This window comes from Zonotrichia albicollis, chromosome 24 (assembly GCF_047830755.1).
Source record: "Zonotrichia albicollis isolate bZonAlb1 chromosome 24, bZonAlb1.hap1, whole genome shotgun sequence".
In the NCBI taxonomy this organism is placed as follows: Eukaryota; Metazoa; Chordata; class Aves; order Passeriformes; family Passerellidae; genus Zonotrichia; species Zonotrichia albicollis.
Genome location: NC_133842.1, coordinates 7,415,189 through 7,440,431, shown reverse-complemented (window position 1 = coordinate 7,440,431; position 25,243 = coordinate 7,415,189).

Genomic DNA, 25,243 nt, shown 5'->3' with positions numbered 1-25,243 from the left:
GCAGCAGTGATTAACAAAGATCCGGCAGCATTTACCCTCAGCCTTTACCATCCCCCAGACCCACACAGCAGCTGGGGAAGCTGTCACAGCCAAGGGCTGCAGAGCCACTCCTGGGCACTGGGAATTCCTGCAGGTGCCTCCAACCCCAGGTGAGGCTCCAACCCCGCTGGGAGAGGGCCCAGCTCTGACACTGCTGAATGAACAAACTGACAGCACTGCTAGTGTGGCCACATCTGCTTTCATCCTCCTCTTGGGTCCCTCCCAAAGCCTGGCCAGGGCTCAAGGAGGAACCAAGGGAGCTGACTTTGATCCTTCAGCCCCAAACAAGGCCAGATGTCAAATTTCATGGCCTTGTCTGGCTTCTAAATACACAAAGGTCAATACATGTTTCACTAAGGAGTGGCTACATCTATCTCAGTGCTAATGACCATGCATATTTCATTAGGGAGCAGACACAAAGATAACCTTTCCTTGGAAAGTTCATCCAGAGGCCACCTTTGGCTCAGGGCCTGCTGTTCAGGCCTCACTCAGGGCTGGTGTCCAGGCCATGGCCCTTCAGGGACGTGGTTTAGTGCTGGGCTTGGCACTGCTGGGTGAGCGGCTGCACTGGGTGAGCTCAGAGGGCTTTTCCAACAGAAAGGATTCTGTGATTCCATGATTCTATCCACTGCATTCAGCTGGGGCTATTTTAGCAGCATTCCTTTGCTCCAAAAGTTCCCTCTTGCCCAGCATCTGTGGCCTGAGGCTTCAGCTCCTTCAGCTCCTGGTGCTGAGCTGCTCATGCTGAACGAGATGACTCGGAGAGAAGAACACAGTCCATGCAATTCCTTCTGGGACACGGAGAGGGGAGGCTGTGCAAACAGGAGCGTTGTTTGCTGTGGCCTCCTCTCTGCCCTTCACGCCTTTCAGTGCTTTGAACCAGCCAAGAGCTTTCTCCAAGAGTGCAATGGAGCAGCTGTTCCTGCTCCCGGGCCTGGCTCTCTCCAGTCTCTGCCCTTGCCTGGTTCTGTCCCTCGTGCTGTGCCCTCTGTTCCCCCAGGGCTCGTTGGCTGCTGCCCAGGACTGTGGCACTGGCACAGATCCAGTGCTCCAGAGCCTCCTTTCTGTGCCCTTGGAGCTGCCTGGGCACAGCAGCCTTTTCCATCTACAAGCTCCCCATGGACAGGGAGTGCCCAGCTCCGTTCCTTGCACAGCCTCCAGGAGCCCAGGGCTGCCATCTCCAGTCCCTGCTGGCACTGGGGGCTCCCAGGTGCCTCAGGCTGCTGTGACACCCCTGCACACAAGAGGGAAGAGGGGCAGGGGCTGTGCTCAAAGTCAGCTCCATCTGCTGCTGCTGCTGCTGCTGCTGCTGCTGCTGCTGCTGCTGCTGTGGGGTCATTTGTGCAGCCCTGTCTGCCCAGAGTCAGGGATCAGATCCTGCCAGTCTCTTCCAGCCCTGGCTGCTCAGAGTTTGGGCCTTGGAGCCTCAGGTGGCCAAAGGCAGCTGCTGCTGGTCCCTCTGTGTGCCCGTGTTCAGCAGTGCTGCTCCATCAGTCTGTGCCCAGCAACGGGGAAAAGCCTCAGCCCTGCAGGGCCAGGAGCTGCCGGGCTCTGCCTGAGCAGCTCAGCCAGCAGGAAGGGAGCTGCTCCACACCGGAACCAGGAGCAAAGGACATTCCTTTGATAGGACATGTTTTCTATTGAAAGGAAAAAAAAGGAAAAATGGAAAAATAGGTAAATTGTAAAAGATAAGAGTAAAATCCAAGTGTTAGATAAAAAACATAACATACAGTTAATGAAAAAAACAAAACATAAATGCCAAGTTACATTCTTTGCATTAAGAGGTAAATGATCTTTTTCAAAAGAGAACTCAGTTATTTACACTGTAAATATGCTGATGGCATGGATCCATCTTTGTGACCTCAAAAGCCTCTTCAAAGATTTTGGGCTTTGTTTCCAACAGTGGTATTTGAAATTGTGGTCAAAGCAAGAAGAAATTGCTTTGTGCCCTTCCAGCTCCAAGCAGGACTAGGAATGAAAGCTCTCTCAAACCCCAAATCTTTTAGAAGATGACCTTCCTTCTCAGCCTGGGAATGAGCTGCACATTCCCTTTGAAACTGCCAGGAATTTCTTAGAGTCACAAAGTCCCATTTACGGCTTTTTGCTCTGGTGTGGAAGTGCAGAAGGGCAATTCTCCATCCACCAGCTCCAGACTGCACTGCCTCAGGAGCACGGCCCACTCGCCAGCTTTGGCCCACTTGTGGCACTTCTGGAGGAGGAAGAAAGTGCAACTGCACAATTCCAGCAAATCAAGAAGGAAGAATGGGACAGACAAAACACCCTGTGCAGATCCAGGCGTTCAGCTGGGACTGGGGAGAGTTTGGGTCCTTGCCAGTTGGATGTGTGTCCCCAGCTGCAATCTCTGGGCCTGCAGCAGAGTCTCACTCACCTGCCAAAGCAGAAAGCTCAGGCGCTGTGCTCACAACGGGCTCGTCTGATGCAAAGCTGTCAGAGCAATGTGAGGGCAGAGCCAGCCCAGCTGGGCCCAGGGCTGAGCCCAGCAGAGCCCTGGCAGAGCCCAGAGCAGCCTCAGCACCCGCAGAGCCCGGCTGCAAGGAGAGAAAGCAGAAACCGCCCGTCAGCTGAGGGCTCCTGTGCCCTTGTGCCAAGGCCTGCGGTGCCCAGGCCATGCTGGCTGTGCCCAGAGCTGTGCCCAGAGCTGCCCATCCCTGCTGTCTTTGGCAGCAGAGCAGGAGGGCAGGACATGTGCCCAGCCTGCAGCCCAGCCACGGCACATCCAGCCCTCAGCAGCTGCCCAGAGCAGGATGCTCCTGTGCTCGCTGCCAGCTCCCAAAAGCTCTGATCCCACCCTGCCAAGAACACAGGGACCCACCTCACACCACCCATGGCTGGAAGAAAAGCTGCTCCCAAACCATGGCCTCAGCCTTCCCCAAGGGCACGGCCCATCCACGCCACAGCTGCTCCCCAGCACTTCCCCATCCACACTGGACCACCTGGAACGCTTCCTCTGGAAAAACAAACAACACATTATTGAAAAGAGGTCAGATGCAAAAAGGGAAAGCAAGAAAAAAGGTAAAAACTCCCATCTCTTTCAGGGTCTTGAGGAAGGCCCAACCCCTGCATGCCAGGGAAAAACCCAGCCATGGGTGAGGGAAGCCCACATTTTCTCTCTTCCCCCCTGCACTGCCCCCCACAATAACGGTGATCCTAAAGCAAACAAGGGCAGTGGAGCAGCCCAAGCCCTTCCTTGCCTGCACAGCAAAGCAGCTGTGCACAGGTTCTGGAGCCCCACCTCTGCTCCCACCACGGGGCTTTGTTTGTGTCGGGCTGGCTGCCCCAGCCCCAGCCCCAGCCCGGGGCACGGTGGGTGCTGGGCGCTGTTGGCAGGCCCAGGAGCCCACTCCCATTTCGTACCCACCCCAGCCATCCTCCCAGCCCTGCCAAAAGCAGCTGGGCAGCGACTGAAGAATGAGTTGCATCTGCCCCAGCAAAGGGGGAGCCTTTGGTTCCCAGCCAGGCTGGGCCATGCCCAAATCTGGCCGAATTTCCCCAGGTGGGGATTCATCTGCAAATTCCCTGTGGAGTTTGGCTTTGAAAAAGGTGCCAGAATCAAAGTCTATCACCTTCAGCCTCCAGTGGCCAGGCTGAGGAAGAGCTTGTCATCCTTGATGTCACCCTTGCTGTCTCCAGCAGCAGCAGCAGCAGCAGCAGCAGCAGCAGCATCCCCACCCGGTACAGCTTCTCCAGGGGCTCCTTCTCCTTCTCTGGAGGCAGACCAGGCTCTCAGGGCTCTGCCCAGGGCCCCAGCTGTCAGGGAACCAGGACAAGCAAAACCAGCTTGGATGGCGGCCACCAGTGCTGGGCAGAGCAGCTCAGCTCCAGCACAAGGGCTGCGTGTTCCCATCCCATGACCCCAGTGCAGTGACACTGGTAGCACAAAGAGGGCTGGGTTCCTTTGCTTCTCATTGCCAAGGCATGTGTGCAGCTGGAACTTACCAGGGCCCTGGATACTCCAGGGACCTGGAGAACCATTCCCAGCAATTGGGAAAATCTTAGGTGCTCCATCCACCCACAGATGAGGTCTCCAAATTGGCCCCAAAATTGGGTCCAGCTTTTAGAGGCCATAAAGAGCAAGTCCAAGTGACTTGATGATATTTTTAGCCCAGAAAGCCCTTCAGCTGATGGCACACTTCACAATCAGCAGGGGACACAGCTAGGCCAAAGCCCAGACCCTAGCTGGGAAATGAAGAAAAGAAAAATCTTAAGGAAAATTACCCCTGGTGCGGGTTGCCCCAGCAAAGACAGCCTCCAGGATCAGCTCTCCTCCTAAGTCATCTGGCACAGCAGGCACCCGAGCCCCGACAGGCGAGGCCGAGTCCTCCATGCCCTGCGCAGCTGATCTTGCAGCCTCTGGATGGTGGAATATTGCCCATACTCTATTGCCAGGAGGACATGCAGTGTTTCAAGCGCCAGCTGTGACACAGCACTGCTCATGTCCTCCGTCAGGCGTTCCAGCACTGCAAGAGAGAGGAACAGAGGCATGGTCAGAGCCGGATCTGCGAGGACCCCAGAAGAGCCCCCTGCAAGGGCCATCCCAGCTGGCTCTTGCCATGGCCAGGAGGGAGCAAGGGGATCAGCCCGAAGCTGCTGGCCACCAATGGTCCACGGGGCCCTGAAATCTCAGTGTGCTCTGCCCACGGGAGCAGAGCCCTGCGCAGCCAGGGCAGGGCTTGCAGCTGCCCCGGCAGCCCCCGCTGCCAGCCCGCTGCCCTCACTCACCAGTGCAGATGAGCCGGAGCTCTTCCTTCTTCCCCCTCAGGTGCCGCGCGGCCATGCCTGTGAACACAGAGCCTGTCACGGCGCCGGCGGCACAGCTCCCTGCCAGCGGCTCTGCCGGCACTGTGGCCACACGGGCTGCTGGCCCGGCAGGGCTCAGCCCGGCCCTTGCCGCACGCTGCCGCCCCAGGGCACGGCTGCCAGAGGGCGGCAGCAGGCGGGGCCCAGGCCAGGCGGCGCTCCACGGCGCCGGGCCCGGGCAGCAGGCAGGGCTGGGGCGGAGCTGAGGCTGGCCGGGGAGGGAAAGGGCAGCCCGGGCTCGGGACTAACCCATGAACCTGATGGCCGCCTCTCGCAGGGGCTCCTGTGGGCTCTCCACGTAGCGTAGGGCGCGGCGCAGGTGCTCGGCCGCTCGGCTCCTGGTCTCTGCCAGCTGCAGAGAGCGGCAGGAGGGAAGGGTTGGTGCGGGCTCAGCCCCTGGGCCGGGCGCTGCCTGCGCCCAGCCCCGGCCTCCCCTGCCCGCAGAGCCCTGAGGCGCGGCCAGCAGCCGCTGGCCAAGGGCTCCCGAGGGGAGGGGCAGAGGGCCGGCTGCTGCCCGGGGAGCCGCGGTGCCGCCCCCCAGCCCCGCCGGGCCGGGGCTCCATGGGCAATCGGCTCGGGCACATGGGAGCCTCGAGCAGAGCCCGTGCGGCCCAGGGAAAGCAGCGGCGTGTGGGGCGCAGGCTGGCAGCCCTGGCTGCAGCACTGGGCAGGGGCGCAGCTGCCGGCCGCACTCGCTCAGCAGCGCGGTCAGGGGGCTTCTCCAGCCTGAGGCTGGGGGCTTGCAGGCCGTCCTTACCAGGGCCTCGCCGAACCTCCAGGTCTGATCCACCTGAAGCATGTCTTGGAGATCCTTCCTGTGCAGGAATGTGGCTGAAGAATGCAGTGTTTCCCGGGAGTCCTGGAGAGCAGCAGAGACCTGGAGATGGCACCAGAGCCCAGGGCCCAGGACCCGCACAGGTCCCTGTACCAAGGCCAGGAGGAGGCTGCAGCTCATGAGGTCCCGGAGCAGGAAGCAGCCAAGCCCCCCAGCAAGAGGGACAGCAGCAGCTGCTGAGTCCTCACCTCTGCCACACGCTGGTTCTCGTCATGGCAGTGGAAGAACAATGGGAGCAGGCTCTGGCGCACGTGTGACTTCAGGGCCTTTTTTTCCTCTTCCGGCCAAAAATACAGCATCTCTCGGAAGATGAACATGGAGCACACCTGCACCTGGCTATCATCCTGTATGAAAGAAAGAAAAAGAGACCTCAGCATCGGCTGCTTCACACCCATCTGGGTACAAGCCTGAAAATGCACAGGGCACAAAGTTTGCAGGCAGCAGCCGGTGGCCATGGCTGGAGGCGCAGAGCCTTACGTTGTCAAAGAGTGGCAGGAGCGCCCCAGCCAGCTGCAGGGCGAGGGGGCTGGCTAGCGGGGCACCATTGCACAGGAACAAACGGCAGAGGAGAACCACGGTCATCCTAAGCATGTCGCTGTCATTTTCCTGCAGCAGCTCCACAAGCCTTTCATGCAAGCACCACATTCTTATTGCAGCCTGCGTGGAACATGAGTGTGTGAAAGGCCATCCTGCTGCCACAGGGCTCAGAGGCCAAAGGCCTGTGCCAAAGCACTGGAGCAGCTGGAGCGGGAGGCAGGAGGGCTGGGAGCAGCTGCCTCAGCTGTGCCCCAAGGCCAGGCAAGGCCAAGCGACTGCCTTGCCCAGCCCCACACTGGCAGCATGGCTTCAGCCGCTGCCCTCTTCTCACCGAGACACTGGTGCCGAGCACCAGGAGGCCTCTGAGGGCCAAGCGACGCATCTCCCTGCACTCGCTCTGCAGCTTCTTGGACATGACCTCCAGGATGCTGTCATGGCATTCACTCAAGTTCAGGCAGTCCAGGGTCTGAAAGGCACAAGGCCGGTGATGGGGGAGCCGCACAGGGCCGGGCCCAGGCAGCAGCACAGGGTGTGGGCACCGTCCCGGGCAGCTGCAGCCACGAGAGGGCACAGAGCCGGGAGGCCGCTTAGCCAGGCAGCACTGGCCTTCAGGCTCACCTCCACAAGGAACGCCATGGCAGCCAAATCCTGGCATGGTGTGTCTTTGCTGAGCAGCCTGAGCAGGTGGAATGCAATTGCGGAACACAAGGCTTCGGATGCATGGTGCATTTCTCTGATAGGAGGAAACAGGAAGAAAAACCCTGAGGCAGCAGGGCTAAAGCTCTCCCAGGACTGACTCAAAGAAGTCTGGCCTTTCTCCAGCACCCAGCAAGAGGGAGCCGAGCCCTCTGGGAGGTGGCTGCTCTTGGGCACGCCCCTCTCCCAGCCTTTTGCAGTCTCCTTGGCCGACCTTTGGTGACAAGGCCTTGCAGCCCACGACCACAGGGCCCCACTGTGAGGGGCACCCCAGGCACAGGGCACAAATGTCAGAGGCAGTGGGGAGCAAGGGGTCTCACCTGGCCAGCATGCCCACAGCACAGTGGTGGGTGTCAGCACAGAGCAGCATGTCCCAGCCATGCTTGTCTTCCATTGCCACCACCACATCCTCATAGTGCAGTCGGCAGAGCAGGGCCTTCAGGGTCTGCTCTGCAAAGCTGTGTGCATAGAAAAGCCCAGGTCACGCTGGGAGCACTGGCTCCTGCCCTGGGCACGTGGCAGGGACAGGAGGACTTGCATGGAGCACCTGTTGGGGCTGGTGGCAAGGCTGTGTTGCTGCTGGCATCCCTTCCAGAAGGTATTGGCTGCCTCTGGCATAACTAAGGTGCTGAAGTGCGCTTGGAAGAGCAGATACACAAAGAGGTGGGGGAAATGCACGGTCACCACATGTGGTACACAGGGCATCTGGAGGATCTTCCACATCACCACAGTTGCCTGCAAAGGACAGAGCAGCCTGAGCTCAGTGCCGAGGTGTCCATGTGGCAGAGCCCGAGCGTGGCAGGGAGAGGCCAGTGGAGATGCAGGGGGAGCACCAGGCCTGGTGGCTCTGAAGCTGCCCCTGGGCCAGGTGTCAGCCCAGCAAGGAGAGGCAGCGAGACACCGTGGTGGAGGGAGGATGGAGACCTGATGGAGAGGTGAGCTTGGGCTTAGCAAAGGCCAGTTGCAGAAACTCACAGCCAGGGCAAGGACAGCCGTGTGGTCGCCATCGGAGGTGCATGTGCTGTGCTCTGGCCAGTTGGCCAGCACGTCAAGGAGTACAAGCATGGCCGTCTCTGCAGTCCTGCATGAGCACATGATGGTCTTCCACATGGTCAAAGCAGCTCTGTGGGGTTAGAGCTCTGTCTCAGTGGGTTTGGGACACAGCACTGTGGCCTGGGCAGCAGTGGGGATCTGAGCTGGCTGCCAGCTCTGCCTCTGCCCACTGGCCATCAGCACACAGGCAGCCCAGTCCCGTGGGGACTGGCCCCTGAGGAGCAGGGAGGGAGCATGGCAGCATGCTGGGGACTGGCAAAGGGAGGAGCCAGAGGGCCCTGGAATTCTCTGTGTGTCAGACCACTGCAACAGGCTGTACAGAGTGATGGGCTGCTGAGCCCTGAGCCTTGTGGGCACATGGGCCCTGTACCTGTCACACGATGGGGCCACACGCAGGAGAGCCATCACCACATCTGCGGGCTGTGCCTCTGTCAGATCCAGAAGGGGCCTGTACAGGTTGTACTCAGGAAACTCGTTGGCCGCAAACCACTGGTGGATGTACCTGACCATGGCGGGCACCTGGAGAAGGGAGAGGAGACTTGGAAAGCTGCCAGAAGGAGTCATGTGCCCAGCTGCCCCATAGAAGTGCTTCACTTGCCACCACACTGCCATGGCTTCAGGGCTTACAGTGAGCAGCAGGTGTGGCTTGGGAGGCCAAGCAATTGCTGGGAGGATCAAAGCCTGGCCACAGGCTGCTTACTTGCTTTGGACTGGAAGGCCCCTCCTCCACAAGCATATCCAGCAGGGCAGCACAGGTGTTGGTTTTGAACATGGGAGGGTACACTCTGACCATGGTGCCCATGATGCTGGTCTCTTCTTCTCGAATCCTCTTCATGAACTTGACAACCATCTGTAGCAGAAGGGCAAGAAGCCGGGGATGTTGCATGGAGTGCTCCACACACAGTGCTGGGCTGAGCAGGGACAGCAGGCCCAGCCAAGATGGGGGTGGCTGCAGGTACCTGCGCTGTTCTTTGGAAGCGGCCATGGGTGTGTTCCTTCTCTTTTGTGCGCTCCAGGGCTGCATCTGGCAAAGAGCGAGCGCAGCCAGAGCTGAGGGGCTGCGGGAGAGGCCGGAGAACACAGCCCAGCCCTGCGCTCCCCAGGCAGGGACAGCCCCGGGATGCTGCAGGGGGATGGAGCACGGCCCCTGTGGGGTGTCTGCACGGACCCTCTTCCATCCTGTCCTTGGGGATTTCCCCAGGGGATGACACGGCATGGCATGGCATGGCACGGCATGGCATGGCATGGCATGGCATGGCATGGCATGGCATGGCACGGCATGGCATGGCATGGCATGGCATGGCATGGGACGGGGCCAGGTTCCCAGGCGTCTCCAGCCCTGCACCCCAGCTCTGCCACTCACCCTCCTGCGGTGGATGGAATGGAACCGCCTCTTCCGCGTCTTGTGCTGCGGCAGCTCCAGGGCCTTCTTCCTCCTCTTCCTGCACCCAGACCAGCTTGGGCACTCTCGGGGCTCTCTGCTCCATGGCTGTGCCTGGAGCGCGCCCCAGCAGTGATCCCAGCTGGTGCCGCTCCTGCCGGGCCTCCTGCGCCGTCCCTGCGGGCGGGACGCGGCTGTCAGCGCTCGGCCCCGGGCCAGCAACGGCCCCCGAGCGCTCCTCACCCGCCCCGGGCCGGCCATGCCCAGGCGTTCGCTCCCAGGAACGCGGCACGGGAGGCTCGGGGCCGGCGGCCGCGCTGCCGAGCGGCGGAGCTCGGGCCGGGGAAGCCGCAGCGGAGGCGGCGGGAGCGGCCGCGCCGCGTGTGCCCTCCGCGGGCCCCGGGAGGAGCCGGAGCCGGGGCCGGGGCCGGGGCCGGGGCCGTGCTCGGGCCAGGCGGAGGCAAAGGGCGGCGATGCCGCCCCGGCCCCTGGCACTGATGCCCGCCCGGCAGCGCCACCGCCAGTACGGCCAGAGCCGGGCGGAGGCGAGACCGCGGCGGGACGGCCGGGGCCGGGCACGGGGCAGCCCCGCCCGGGGCCGGGCACGGGGCAGCCCCGCCCGGGGCCGGGGGCGGGCCGGGGGCATGGCCCGGCCCGGCAGGGGAGAGGGAGGCGGGGAGAGGAGAGGGACGCCGGGCAAGGGACTTTGAGGGAAGGGTGCCCGACAGCGGGAAGGGAGAGAAAGATAAAGAGAAAGGAAAAGAGAAATAGAAAGAGTGTTTAAAACTATCTTTTCGCTGCTGCTGCTGCCGCCGCTGCTACCGCCACCGCCGCTGCCGCCGCTGCAACTGAATCACCGGGGCCGTTCGTCCCCGTGTCCGTTCCCCGCTCGCCCCACGAGCCCCACGTTCGAGCCCCGCGCGCCCCGGGGACAGCCCCTCCGTCTGCCCAAACACGGGAACTTTGCAGCCTTGAGCCCACATGCAGAGCCCTGACTCCTGCACACTGGCACAGCGATCCCCTCGCTTGCTGCTGTGCATTGTCCTTGCTGAGGGTCAAACACTGTCGGGGCACCTTCCCTTGGGGTAGGATTCCCGCCTGAGCCCAGCACTGCACTTACATCTCCAGTGTTGCTTTCCTGTAAAAACAGGGGAAGGAAAACTCTGTGTGGCTCATGGTATTTTAGTGTCTAAAAATCACTAAGTGACCGATCTTAGAGGTGAGGTGCATCTGGAATTACTGGGATGCAACATGAAAAAGGGGAGCATAGAAATAGATAGGGGAAAACATCTTGGATTGTTTCTTTCACTTTCATTTCACTTCTGGAATGCTGTTTCAGTTTTCCAGGAATCTTCTCCTGTCTGCTCTTCCCAAGAATTTCTCATGGAGAACAAGGTCAAGCTTCTGTCACAAGATTTGCCACCAGGAAATTAAGGCACTGGTGAAATTTTCATGATGACTGTTTGTGCTGGCTTAGGGCAAATTTTGGGAGGAAATCTCCAAAAGGGGTCTGTCTAGAAAGCAAGTTCAAGCGTCCCCTCCCCCTACTAGTTCCAGAAAAGACTTCCCTGGAGAAAAGTGAAGAAACCCCAGTTTATTAAACAAGTAAAGTATTCACAAGCATGAAAAATGAATAATATTAAATAAAACCTCTGGCACTGCTGAAGAGATGGCAAATTCAGAAAGTCCTTTTGGTGGGTTGCAGTTGGCTCACTCGGTCTCTTCTAAGTCCCTCTGGTGCTGGAATGCAGTGTCCCAGAGCTCGGGGGGCCACAGGTGTGAGCTGCAGGTGTTTTTCTGGGTTTTCAGTCCAGAGCAGGTTTAAACAGTTCCAAGAAAAAAGAAAGTCACAGTCCAAGGAACTTCTCTGCCCCAGCTAGCTAAAAAAAATTGTTAGGCCTGGGCTGTGAAGGCACCGGGAAATTTCCAAATCTGGGCACTGGCATTGCCAGCAAACACAAGATCTGGATAATGCTGGTGCCCGAACCTGGAAATTTCCAAATTTTGGCTTTCTGTGCCATGAAATCACTGGGCTTGGTCTGTGCCAGCACCAGGAAGTTTTCAGATCTGGGCGCTGGCACTGCCAGCAAACATCAGATCTGGGTGGTGTCATTGCCAGCGACAGAAATCTGCCAGATCTGCTCTGCTGGCACTGAGAAATTTCCAAATCTGGGTTCTGGTTACATGAAACACAAGATGTGGGGGCGTTACCAGACCCAGTAGCAGGAAGATGCCATGGGTTTTGGATTTCTGTGCCAGCAAATTGCTGTGCCAGAACAGGGAAATTTCCAGATCAGGGCACTGGCATTGCCAGCAAACAGCCCATTTCAGGCTCCAGGAAGGACTGGATCTGGATGCCTTCCTCTTTTCTTTCCTTCTTTCCTTCCTTCTATCCTGGGATCCTGCTGCCAGCAAACTCCAGATTGGGCAGTGCTGGCAAGGGGAAATTGCCAGGTTTTAGCTTTCTTTGCCAGCAAATTCTGGACATGGGTGATGCCAGAAGAGGGAAATTGCCAGATGTGGGCACTGGCAGGGCCAGCGCACACCAGATCTGGTTGGAGAATGTGCCAGCACCAGGAAATTGCCAAATGTGAACTTTCAGTGCCAGCATATTGCTGGAATTATGCTGTGCAGGAACCTTAAAAATTCTGGATCTGGACACTTGTGGTGTCAGCAAACACAAGATTGGGTTGCTGTAGGTATCAGGTGTTTGCAAGGTTTTGGCTTTCTTTGCCAGAAAATTACCAGACTCAGGCTGTGCTGGCACCAGGAAATTCCCGCATCTGGGCACTGGTGGTGCCAGCAAACACCAGATCTTGGCATTGCCAATGGTGGTAGCAGGGAATTGCCAGATTGTGGATTTCTTTACCAGAAAATTGCTGGACTTGGCTCTGCCAGAACAGGGAAATATCCAGATGTGAGCACTGGCAGTGGCAGCAAACACCAGGTCTGGGCACCTGTATTGGCATCAGGAAATTGCCGGATTTTGGCTTTCTGTGCCAGCAAATTGCTGGACTTGGGCTGTGCCAGCACTGGGAAATTTCCAGATCTGGGCACTTGCACAGCAAACACCAGACCTGGGTGGTGCTGGTGGCAGCACTGGGAAGCTGCTGGGTTCTGGCTTTCTTTGCCAGAAAATTGCTGCATTTGGGTTGTGCTGGCACTGAGAAATTTCCAGATGCTAATTTTCTGTGCCAGCAAACTGCTGGAATTAGGCTGTGCAGGCATCTGAAACATTCCCGATCTGGGCACTGGCGGTGTCAGCAAACACGAGATCAGGTTGCTGTAGGTTCCAGGTCTTTGCCTGGTTTTGACTTTCTTTGCCAGCAAGTTGCTGCACTTGGGCTGTGTCAGAATATGGAAATATCAAGATCTGGGAACTGGCAGTGCCAGCAAACACCACATTTCAGGAAGGACTGGATCTGGACCCGTTCCCTCCCTGCCTCCCTCCCTCAACAAGGTGCCAGAGTGGCTGGAGAGCAGCCAGGCAGAAAGGGACCTGGGGGCACTGATGGACAGCAGGCTGGACATGAGCCAGCAGTGTGCCCAGGTGGGCAAGGAGGCCAATGGCTCCTGGCCTGGATCAGGAATGGTGTGGCCAGCAGGAGCAGGGCAGGGATTGTCCCCCTGTGCTCAGCACTGCTTGGGCAGCACCTCGAGTGCTGTTTGTAGTTCTGGGGCCCCTAATTTAGGAAGGACGTGGAGGGGCTGGAGCGTGTCCAGAGAAGGGCAACAACGCTGGGGGGGGATCTGGAACACAAGAGCTTTGAGGAGCGGCTGAGAGAGCTGGGGTTGTTTATCCTGGAGAGCAGGAGGCTCAGGGGAGACAAGGCAGTGTCAGAGCACAGGTTGGACTTGATGATCTCCATGGCCTGTTCCACCCTTTATGATTCTGGGATTCTCTGAAGCCACCCTTGAAGCAGTTGCAGGATGAGCCCTGGGCCTCCTCTTCAGAAGCTCCAGCAGCCCAGGTCCCTCAGCTTCTCCTGCCTGCCCCAAAGCCCATCCTGTCAGTCCTGCAGAGCCTCTGCAACTCCTCCTCACTGCCCAGAACAGGGAGCCCCAGAGCCAGACACAGCAGCCCAGATGTGCCCTCCTGGTCTGGGGTGCCTCTGGCAAGGGAGCAGCACCAGGGACTGCAGGAGCCTGCAGACAATTGATCTGAAGGCCAAAGCTCCTTAGCTCCTTCTGAAAGAGCAGGAACAGTTCCTCATTCCAGTGTGGTGGAATGCTGGGCACCACAGCTCCAGGCGAGGACTGGACACAGGTTTTCTCCCACTGAGTGCTGTGATGGTTTCTGCAGGAGCTCTGGGCTCCTGTGCTTGCCAGGCACAATGAGGAGAGAAGGAGCCCAGTGCACTGATGTGGAAATGGGTATGTAGAAAGCTTTTAGGGCCTAATAGAAGGCCCACAGAGTATGAATCTGTATATAAATCTTGAGAAAAGAAATGCTAACTTAAAAATTTCCATGGAATACAACAGATATTGTTGAGAGAGAAATGGAACTGGAAAAAAGTTTCAAAAGATGGCCTTGCAAATAAGATTTTGGAAAAACAGAGCTATGAAAGATGCATTGTAGTGGGACCCACGAAGGGTAGTTTTAAATAATTTGCTTTAAGGCACCTACAACATGGCATGGCAAAAGGCTGATAGACCAAGAAACGTTTATAATGTATTATAATTAGGAAGTAGTTGGCTTCTGATTGTGGCGGCCTGAATTATAACATCTGTATTGTCTCACCCTTCTCATGAGACTGAAAATGGAATAAAAGTTTTTAAAACACCTCTCAGTGTCCCCATCTCTAGGTCAAGAAAACAGTATTATCCAACACACTGACACACCTTTGCCTCGAGCATTGCCCAGCCTGGACCAAAAACACTGAAAGGTTTCCCCTTTGGCCCATGTGTCAAAACATCAGGTCTGCTGTTTGACAGCTCATGTTGGGTTGGTGTCAAGGAGTTCCCTCAGAAATACTGGGATTGTATTCCTCTGTGCCTTCCCCTCAGCAGCCTTGGGGATGCTCCTGTGTGAAGCCATCTGTCTCACACAGTTTGAGACAACTTCAAAAAGGATATTGTGCAATAAATTGTTTCCTCTAAAGTGTTCCAACAATCCCTTTCCAGCAATAGGAAATTATTACTAATAGATGAAAGTGGAAAACCCCCAACAGTTTTTTAACAAACAGAATCCCCCCATGACACGCGTTACAAGAAGGCGCTGGGGTCTCTCTTGGAAGAACAGGAGCTGTCACGGAGCAGTTCCAGCAGCTGATGGAAGCTCGGGGGCTCGTCCGGCGTCGGCTTTCTCCCATGGCAGAGCTCCATGGAGCGGGCAGGGCAGTGAAGCAGCTGGGCTGGAGCCCCTCGCTGCCTTTTCTCCCCGGCGTGGCTCAGCCCACAGACTCTCGGGCTGGGAGCGGGGCCGCTCCGCTCCTGCCGGCACCGTGTCCCTGGGCTTGGACAAACAGTTTCCTGCCAGGAGAGCCCTGCACACTGCTCCACAGATCTTTCATAAAGGCCCAGACCAACTCCAAACACTCTGTCTGCAGCCGCTTTGCACAAAGGGTTGCAGCAATCCAGGACAGCTGCACGTGAGTGTCGGAAGGCTCTTGTCTTGTTCCTGACAGCAGAATTCTTGATGATTTTGTGCAATTTTATTGAGATGTAGCATGAGAGCTGAGGTTTTTTTGTTAAAATATTTCATGATGAGTAACAAGCCTTGAGAGCATGAGGTGCTGGACTGACATGCCAAAGCATGAGCATATCCTCCAAAGTGGCCAGTTTAATTGTCCATTTTATTACTCTGGTATTTACTCCACACTAATAAGGAAAACCAAGCTTTGCTTGGAGGCAAAACAGGCATGGAATACACTACAGTCCCTCGCAGGCTCAGCAGGGATGGCAGTGACACAGCAGGCAGTCTGCTTCATTGTGAACCTCTACAGAGCTACATCCCAATCTGGTTTAATTAGCGGGGTATTATTAAGAGCTCCTTTTCTGCATGAGACACAAAGAGGAGATCCCAAATGATCTTCATGCAAGCATGCAGTAAAGAACTGCTCCTGCTATCCTAACCAAGCGTTTGCTTTGGCAATTACACTCTTCCCATTCATCTTTTGATGCAAACACTTCAGGTTTCCCCCCACACCCCTGCAAGGCTGGCATTCACTGTTTCGCATTTCCCGTTCTTCCCTAGAGATGGTGCAGTGGCTGCTTTGAAACAAAAAGCCCTGAGATCTGGACAGCTTGAAGAAGCATGAAATTCTAATTAAGTGCTCATATTGGTAACACCAAGGCCTGCACTGCCCAGTGCTCTGCAGCAGCAGCAGCAGGACCATGCATCATTCCTGTTGGCGGATGTTCATGTTTCTGGTGTGCAAGAACAATGACTTTGAGGAGGGACAAAAGTTCCCCTCTTCAAACAGTGGGCATGCAAGGAGATGTGTATTTTCACAGCCTTTTCTAGGATATTTCAGAATAATCTAAGAGAATATTGTGGCATTGAGTAGGTCCCTAATTTTGTCTCCAGAGAAATCCCCAAAGCGCACATTCGTTCTGCTGCTGATGGCAATCCCAGAAGCTCATGGACCAGTTTTCCCTGCAACGTGCCACCCTGCCTGGGCTTTACTAGTCCGGGACTAGACCCAGAGCTAAGCAGACACATGCAGCCAGGTGACATTGTGTAACATCAGAAGTTGGCAACCACGAGGACTTTGCTGTCAAAAGGTTACAGTTTGCACTGGGCCCAGAGGTGTTTTTCCCTAAGGCAAAGCAAATTGAAATGTGAAGTTTCAAAGCTTCAAATGACTATGAAAGGAAACTGCAGAATAATTTCTGGAAGGGCAGCATTGTCAATGATCATGCAGCCCAACAACAGCTGGAGCTGAATCCAGAATTGCTTCTTCCAGCTGTGCAGGAATTCATTCCACTGGCAAGCACTGGTCCATGGGAACAAATGATCCCCTAGCTCTGGGCTGAATGGCACCCAGGCTGCAGTGCAGATTTGAGGAAACCTTGTCACTTGTTATTGGCCTCCCATTGCACTCATCCTTCTGCAAACAAGGTGCAAACAACACAGCTGGACTGCTATCCTGGGTAAATATACATACAGGTGACTTTGCCAAAGCAGTGCATCATTTCCCAGTGAAATACATGACCTCTTCTTACCTATGGAATTGTGATTGAAGACACCTGTGAGCCAGATCTGTGGGAGATTGCAAAGGAGCAAAGCTTTGGGATTAGGGCACACTTCTCTTGGTTTCTTTGCTCAGGCCTTTGGTGAGCACAGAACACACCTAGGTAGAAAACCTTTGACTATACAGGACCTTTTGGATCCATTGTCCACCAAACATTTCAATGTGTGGCCCTGTTTACAATGACAAGTTGAAAACAGCAGCACAAATGACACAAAGAAAACATGGCCAAAGAGGAAGAAGAGAGGCCCAATGAGGAAAGGATGTGGTGAGACACTGGCACATTGACTGAGCTGCATCCCATAATTTCTAGGCTAGCAGGTCCTGGTCTCACATTCTCCTCTTGATTTATTTAAATGTTATTTATTTTTTATTTTTTTCATCATCAAAATAAAATATATACAATTAAAAGTATGACATCAAATTTTAAAGATACAATCAAAACACATTAATTCAAAACTACATCTAAAGATCAGAACATATGTACATCTGTAACTATCAAGCCTAATGCATCAATCCTATTCTTCAAACACTCTCCATACAGGCGGCAGCTTCTTCCTGATCTTGGAGGAAAGAGAGCTCTTCTGGATGGGATGTGAGGACTTTGTGGGTGAGGGAACATGGGAAGTGTCCAGAGAAAACTTTTCGGTAAGACTGTAACCAGTCAGATCTGCAGAATGGAGACACAAAGTTTAACAGAGGCCACCATGCCAACCTAAAGCATCTGAAGCTCCATATTTCATGGGACACATTTCCTGCAAACTTCTAAACAGCTGCACAGGGAAACATGCTCCTGCTGGCAGACACTGAGGCAGGCCAGGGCAAACCCTGAGCCCTTCCCCAGAGCTAGCACAGGCACAGCCTGGCCTCTGGGCTGCCCTGGGACAGCAGGGAGCCCAGAGCCCTGTGCTCTCCAGGAATGGCTCAGCTGCACATGCACCCTCCTGCTCCTCTGCCTGCCCACAGCTCAGCAGCCCCACAGCTCCAGGGGCACTGGCAGCAGCACAGCCCATTGCAGGGGCACATGCAGGGCACAGCTGTTCCCTGGCAACGTGCACAGCCTCTCTGGGCTGCCACAAGACCCTTCCTCCCAGCAGAGAATAGCTCACATCCAATCTCACCTCTATGCGAGGCTGAGCTACGCTTAAAGGGAAGAAGTGAGTTAGGTGAACTCCCACCTTTATCATCAACATATCTAATGGATGTGGCACACAAGGGGAATAATTTTTAATTGTTGAGAAATTTTATTTGGTTTTATTTCTTATGGGACTAGCCTGCATTTAATTCCTCTGAGCAGTATTGAATTAGCAAGTCTGAAGGGAAAGATAGAAGCCTCCAATGATAGAGGGGAAAAAAGATTCTTTCTTAAGGCTGGGCTGTGAATCCACAGGAAAAACCCACACAGCTGTGACTGTTATTTCTGAAAACCACAACGACCTCTCAGCAAGCAGGCAGGCCTTATTGGTGCTTCTATAGCACCGTAATCCCACCCTCAGGGTTGGACCCAATCAGCAAACAGAGGAAGAATGGGAAATTTATCTGTAGTGAGGCCCAATGCTCACTAAGATGGCAAAGAAAGCAAGAGGACTTGCATCTCATGACCATGTCCAATGTCCAATCTGTGGTCAGCTGTGGCCACAGTCCCTGTCCTGGCTGACCGTATGAGTGATTTGGCCACTGTCAAAATGGAGAAAACTAACTAAACTAATGACAGAATGTTGTGATGCTATGGGTGTCCTTGCAGGACCATCTGTAGCTGTCAGCCACCTACTCTGACACAGAGCCACCACTGACCACCATGGAGCAGTTTTCTCTGAAATCTGGGGGGATTTTTTTTCTATTTGGCTCCGGCCTTTTAGCTTCCTTCTATCCTCACCTTTTCCTTCAGGGGTCTTTCCTTTTCCAGTAAAATCCATGTTTGAACCCGTGCTTCTGCTGGCAGAAGTGTCTGGGTTTGAGTTTCGGAACGCTCTCAGAGCAGTCAGCACTGGGAGCTCGGTCCCAGCCTTTGAACAAGGCCGAGTGACTCCAATCACCGGCGCTCGGCACAGAGAGGCAGAGCCAGACGCGTCTGCTGCTGCTGGAGCCGTGTCCAGCACAACCTGCACCAGCCCAGCGTGGGGCTGCCCCTTTGTGACATGCTCACCATGGTTCTCTCGTTTCCATGGCTGCAAAGCCCCACCCCAACTCCATCCCTTCCATTCCCTTTCCAAGGGCAGCCAGCCCTAAGCCCAGCCAGGCCAGGCCTGAGAGTTTCACACTGTCTAGGAAGGAGACCCTTTCCAAAGCTACTTTTCAAGGCCTTTATTTCTGCAGTTCCCACTGAGTTCTGGGTTGCAGCTTGTTGTGTGGGATTTTGTTTAATTCTCTTCACATCAAACCAAGTACTGGGACACAAACAATGGCACCAGGGGTGGAAGTAAAAGAAGCTTTGCATTCCCCAGTAGATGACCACCTAATTCAGCTGGCTGATAGGTGTAGGGAGCAAATTGACCATCCAAACATTCCACTTTTGCTCTGCTTCATTGTTCCAAGGGTTTATTCCCTGCTTTCTTTATTGCAGAGACACCCAAACCCAACATAAACATGATCTGCCTCAAAACATTTCTGATTTTGGCAGTTCCTGAAAATTCTAAATTTTCTTAACAGAAATATCACAATAGGCAGGTCATTCTGAAATACGCTCCAACAGAGCAGATAAAACAAATCATGCTTGATTTGGCAGAACCAAGCCTGAGCCATGGGACCCAAGGGTCTGATCCCCTTTTCTGCATCTGCCGAATCATTTCTTCAAGTCTCATCTCTCCTATCTATTTGAAGAAGCTTTGCACTCTGCATTAGATGCCCCCAGTATTCAGTGGGCCAATATGATCAGTGTATCTGTAGGGTGTAAATTGGCCATGCAGAGTTCTCCTTTGTTGTTCAAGGGGTTTATTCCCGCTTTCTTTCCTGCAGACACACTCAAACCCAACATTGCAACACCTGCCTCAAAACAATTCTCATTTTGACAGTCCCTGAGAATTCAAACCTACACTCAGAGCGTTTCCCCATCCCCAGGGACAGGCTCCAAGGCTGAGATCTCACCTGCATGGAATGAAGAAGAGCTGCTGCCCTTGCCAGCGGCTCCGGGGTCTCGCCATCAGGGCTTTGAATGCAGCTTTTGTACACACTCTGCCTCTCTGAGCCCAGCAGCATTCCCAGGCATCAGCAGTGCTGCTGCAGGCCAACATCCTCCAGGCACAGCTGCAGCAAGGAGATTGCAACAAGGCCTGGCTGCAGGAGTCTCCAGCCTGCAGCAGCCCTTCACCTGCGGCGGAATCATCTTGCGCTGCCATGGGGGAGCAAAGGGGGTGAGGGGCTCTTTGCAGATGAGGGTCTCCTCCATGTGCTGCTGCTCGCTGGGCTGATACAGCTGCTGGTGCCCTCCTCCACAGCTGTACCAGGAGCCTGTCTGGAAAAATAACACTACCAGTGCCAGTGCCAGCCACCCATCCCTGCCATGGCCCTGCCCACAGGGCGTCCTGCCCACCAAACTGCTCCAGTCAGGTGATGTCAGACACCATCAAAATACATTCAGACAATGCATTTTCCACATTCTGGCAAAACCATGGCCATACAGGCCACATGCTGGAGGCAGACTGCTGTTGGCAGAATGGGGAAGCCCCAGAAGCTGCTCTCCCCAGGCTGGATGGCCATGGCAGAATAGGCAAGTCTCTCACTCTGCCCACTGCTGTGGGACCAGTGCTTTGGACATGTTCCCACTGAACTCAGGCTGCTGCTACAGCAGCACCATGCCTTCACATATTTGATAACAAAGAGTTGGAATGGCACACAAGACTGCCCCAAGAGCTACAAAAAAAAAAAAAAAAAGAGGAGTGGGGGAGGGGGCAAGTGAGTCAGAATAGTTCCTTCCTTTTTAATACAAGCATACCTGAATTTAAGCAGGGACACTGGGCTAATCAATTCGGGGCCTGGTTTGTAAGCCTTGTCTCTAGCAATTCCCACCAGTCTGCAAGCATTTTCAGTAGAAAGGGGTAGATAAGATTTTACAGCACATGCATCTTGATTCCATCTGCCCCGCTCCCTCGCCCATCGAAGATCCTGGGCACGTTTCCTCCTCTGCTCCTTGGTGGCCCCAGGGGAGGCTCCAGAGCCCTCCCTGTGTGTGGAACGGTTGCTGCAGCACCGCTGCACCTTCATGCAAGCAGTGTCCAAGGAGCAACTGCACCAGTTCAGTCTGAAACGGAATCCTTAGTGCACAAAAATGACAACTGGTGTTATAAATTATCAAATTGTGAGCCAAAATTATCAAAAATTTAGCAAAGATTTATTAGTGTTATGAACAAAAATTCGGTTAATTTTTTTTTTGTGAGAAAGAGTTACAGGGACGCAGCCAGATCTCTGTTTCTGCCAGGGTTCTTCGTGCTTTGTTATTGTAATCACGGGTCGTTATAGCTTATCTCCTCTTTTGTATTAGTAAAAGCCCTAGCTGGGTGGGGTTATGGCCCTTCCCCAAGGCAGTGCTCTCTTCCAGCATAGGGAAGACACCTGAGAGGGTGGGGGGGGGTTATGCAAAGTGACTCCAAAGACCAGCATGCTTTGAGACCTCGACTCCAAAATGCAACGAGAAAACCCTAAAAACAACGAGCCACCTAAGAGCTGAGAGACTAAAGTGATGTCCAGACGTGAGGAGCCAAGTGCTGAGCCTGCAGAGATGCGGAGTCCCTCTCGCCCTGACCATGGGAGTCGTCCCCAGCGCCGAGACTGAGGGGGACTGCACTGACAAAGCAACATCTGACGGGTACACCACGCCCTAAAGGCTCCTAAGAGGACCGGATCCCCCGGCTCTGCCCCTGTGGACATGTGGACAGAGCTACACCTGTCCTCCTCCTCTGAGTCGCCCTGGCAACAGAATGTAGGGATTGGTTTGCCTTTGAATGGGAGGACCCGAGTACAAAGAGGAGACAACAGCTAAGGTGGACCCGATTACCACAGGGGTTCACCGAATCCCCCAATCTCTTTGGACAAGCTTTAGAGAGTTTGTTGGAACAATTTGTCCCTGAAAAAGAAGTGCAGATCCTGCAGTATGTTGATGACCTGATGGTATCAGGAAAAGAAAAAGATCAGGTCAGACAAACTAGTATTAAGCTTTTGAATTTTCTGGGGGAGGAAGGACTAAAAGTTTCCCAAGGGAAACTACAATTTGTGCAATCAGAAGTAACATACTTGGGGCACATAATAGGGGGAGGGTATAAGAAACTAAGCCCTGATAGAATTTCAGGTATTTTAGCTCTCCCGGCCCTGAAAACGAAAAGAGATGTGAGAAAACTCCTGGGCTTGTTCGGGTACTGTAAGTTATGGTTAGATCAATACACACAGAGTGTGAAATTTCTGTACAATAAGCTAGTGGATCCAGAACCCCTAATTTGGACAGCTGAAGATGATCAACAATTGGAAAACTTAAAAAACAAACTGTCTTCTACCCCGGTCCTAAGCTTACCAGACCTCAGGAAGGGCTTTGACCTGTTTGTGAGTGCTGAAGGAGGTATAGCCTATGGAGTATTAACTCAAGAGTGGGGAGGGTGCAGGAAACCTGTGGCATACATATCCAAATTGTTAGATCCAGTGGCTAGAGGCTGGCCAGTTTGTATACAAGCCTAGCAGCAACCGCAATCCTGATAGAGGAGACTCAAAAATTGACCTTACAAGGAAAAATTAAAGTGCATACTCCTCATGATCTTAAGGCAGTACTGAGACAGAGGGCTCAGCAGTGGTTAACCTATGCTAGAATATTAAAATATGAGATAATACTAATGAACACCGAGGACTTAGAATTTATCACATCAAATGCCCTCAATCCAGCACAATTCCTAATGGGAGAGCCTATAGAGAATTTAGAACATGATTGTCTTGAATTGGTTTATCTCCAAACAAAAGTAAGAGAAGATTTGGAAGATCAGCCTCTAGCAACTGGAAAAAGCTTATTCATAGATGGCTCTTCAAGGATAGTAAATGGAAAAAGAGCTTCAGGTTATGCCATTATAGATGGAGAAACATTACAAATTGCAGAAAAAGGGAAACTATCCCCAAACTGGTCAGCCCAAAGTTGCGAAATCTATGCCCTGAAAAGGGGACTGGATTTACTGGAGGGGGACCGGGGAACTATTTATACGGACTCCCAATATGCGTATGGGACCGTTCACACATTTGGAAAAATATGGGAAGAACGTGGATATTTAAGTTCGAAGGGAAAAAGCTTAGCCCATGAGAACCTAGTTAGATCAGTATTAGAAGCTCTACAGAAACCTACAGAAATAGCAGTGGTCCATATAAAGGGGCACCAGAAAGGAGACAGTTTTGAAGTTAGAGGAAACCAACTGGCTGATCAGATAGCCAAAGAAGCAGCTTTAGAACCAGGAGATCCAGTAAAAAATTTAAAGGCAAAAATGACACCCGAAGAAGGGGAAAAAAGGGAAGAACCTGTATTCAGTGAAGAAGAATTAGAAGCTATAAAAGATTTAAGGTTACATCAAGGACAACAGGGAGAGTGGTTAACCTCAGGCGGACGAGTGTTTTTGAATAAAGCACTGGCTCGGACAGTGCTAACAGAATTACACAAATTAACTCACTGGGGAGTCCAAGGACTATGTGATCATTTCTTAAGGAATAACCTATGCATTGGTGTATATAGCCTGGCTAAAGCTGTTACAAGAGGGTGTGTCATTTGTCAAAAAGTGAACCAGAAAGTTATGAGAAAAGTAGCACCTGGAGGAAGGGAACTAGCCTTGAGACCCTTCCAAAGCATACAGATAGATTTCACTGAGATGCCCCCAGTGCAAGGGTACAGATATTTACTGGTTATGGTTGATCATCTCACACACTGGGTAGAAGCCTTCCCAACCAGAAGGGAAACAGCTCAAGTTGTAGCAAAAGCAATCCTAGAGAACATTATCCCCAGATATGGAATGGTGAACACCATAGACTCAGACCGAGGTCCACATTTTGTGTCCCAAACATTACAAAATATAGTTGGGGCTTTAGGAATGAAATGGAGGTTGCATACTCCGTGGCACCCCCAGAGTTCTGGGAGGGTGGAGCGAATGAACAAAACCCTCAAAAATGTGTTAACTAAATTGATTGAAGAAACAAACATGAATTGGCTGAAATGTTTGCCCCTAGCGCTATTGCGCATCAGAACAAGACCTCGGTCTGACATAAGAATTTCACCTTATGAAATGATGCTTGGGCTGCCATTCTTGCTAACACCTTATAGCACAGGAGACTATCTGGAAGGGGAAGAAGCTACCAGAAAGTATTTAGAAATAATTGGAAGAACTCTGGAAGGACTTAGAAAGAAAGGATACCTTCCTCAAACTTCCCCTCTTGACACAAAAGTCCACAACATTAGCCCAGGAGATTGGGTTTTGATAAAATCATGGAATACGGGAACACTAATGCCTAAATTTGAAGGCCCCTTCCAGGTACTCCTGATCACTAATTCAGCTGTGCGGACCAAAGAAAAAGGTTGGACTCATATTACAAGAATAAAGGGGCCAGTCTCACCCCCAGGTACGGGACCAGAAACAACATCAGCCTTTCCCTCTGGCATTGGGCCAGAGTCCACACCACTCTCACTCCCCAGCGCTGGACAAGATTCATCTGCTACACAAACTAAATCACCTGAGTATACTGTGATAAAAGGATCAAAGGATTAAAAGTTGACTCTTAAAAGGAAGAGTCAAAAAGACTGAACTGTATGGGAAGACATTAGTAAAATATTTCAGGACTGTTTTGTGTAAACTATGTTAGTCACTCTCACCCCCTGGCAATAGACCAAGATTCAACATCAGTTTTTTTTTCCCTCTGGCATTCTGGCATTGGGCCAGACTCCCAGTTTTTCCCTCTGGCATTGGGCCAGAGTCCACACCACTCACCTCCGGGCACTGGATAAGGATTCATCCACATCACAAGGTGATTCACCTGAGTATACTGAGATTTAAAGTTGACTCTCAGGAGGAAGAGTCAAAAAGACTGAACTGTATAAAAAAAAATTGGTATCAGAGTTCTAATATTGCTTAAAATGTTTCAAAACTGTTTTGTGTAAATTATGTTGGTAAAAAGTTTAAGGCTGTAAATAAGTAATTCTAGTTTAAGTTCCCCAATATATTTCTAAAGACTCCAGGTTAATCCTCTACAGAACACTCCCCTGGGGAGGGGGGGGAACTAAAATTTGTAGGGAACAGACCAAGAGGGGCTTAACCAGAGAAGCGGGTAGAAGGGACTCTAAAGAGCTTGGAAGCTTCTTCTCAGTAAAAAAAAAAAAAAAAATTCCCCAAGAGGCAAGGCCGGGTGGGCAGGCTGTGCAAGATGACCCATACCGGACTCTTGGGAAGGGTGGTACTGATGGCTCTGATTGCTGGTGGTGCTCAGGGGAGCCCAGGAGAGCCGTGCAGTGAAGGCTACCAACCCCGCTATGAGGAGGAAGAGAGCTCCTTGTCAAGAGTCCACATCAGTTCTAACCCTGATTGTGTTAACCCCTCCCATTTGGTCCTTTATCAGAAAAATAAGAGAGTGTATTGGATAGCCCAGAATACTGCCACTTTTAGGCAGCCACTCCTAGGAGAGTGCCCTATGGAGATAGCCTGGTTTTGCTTTGAATGTGATGCTGCTGAAACAAGCTCAGCAGATCTA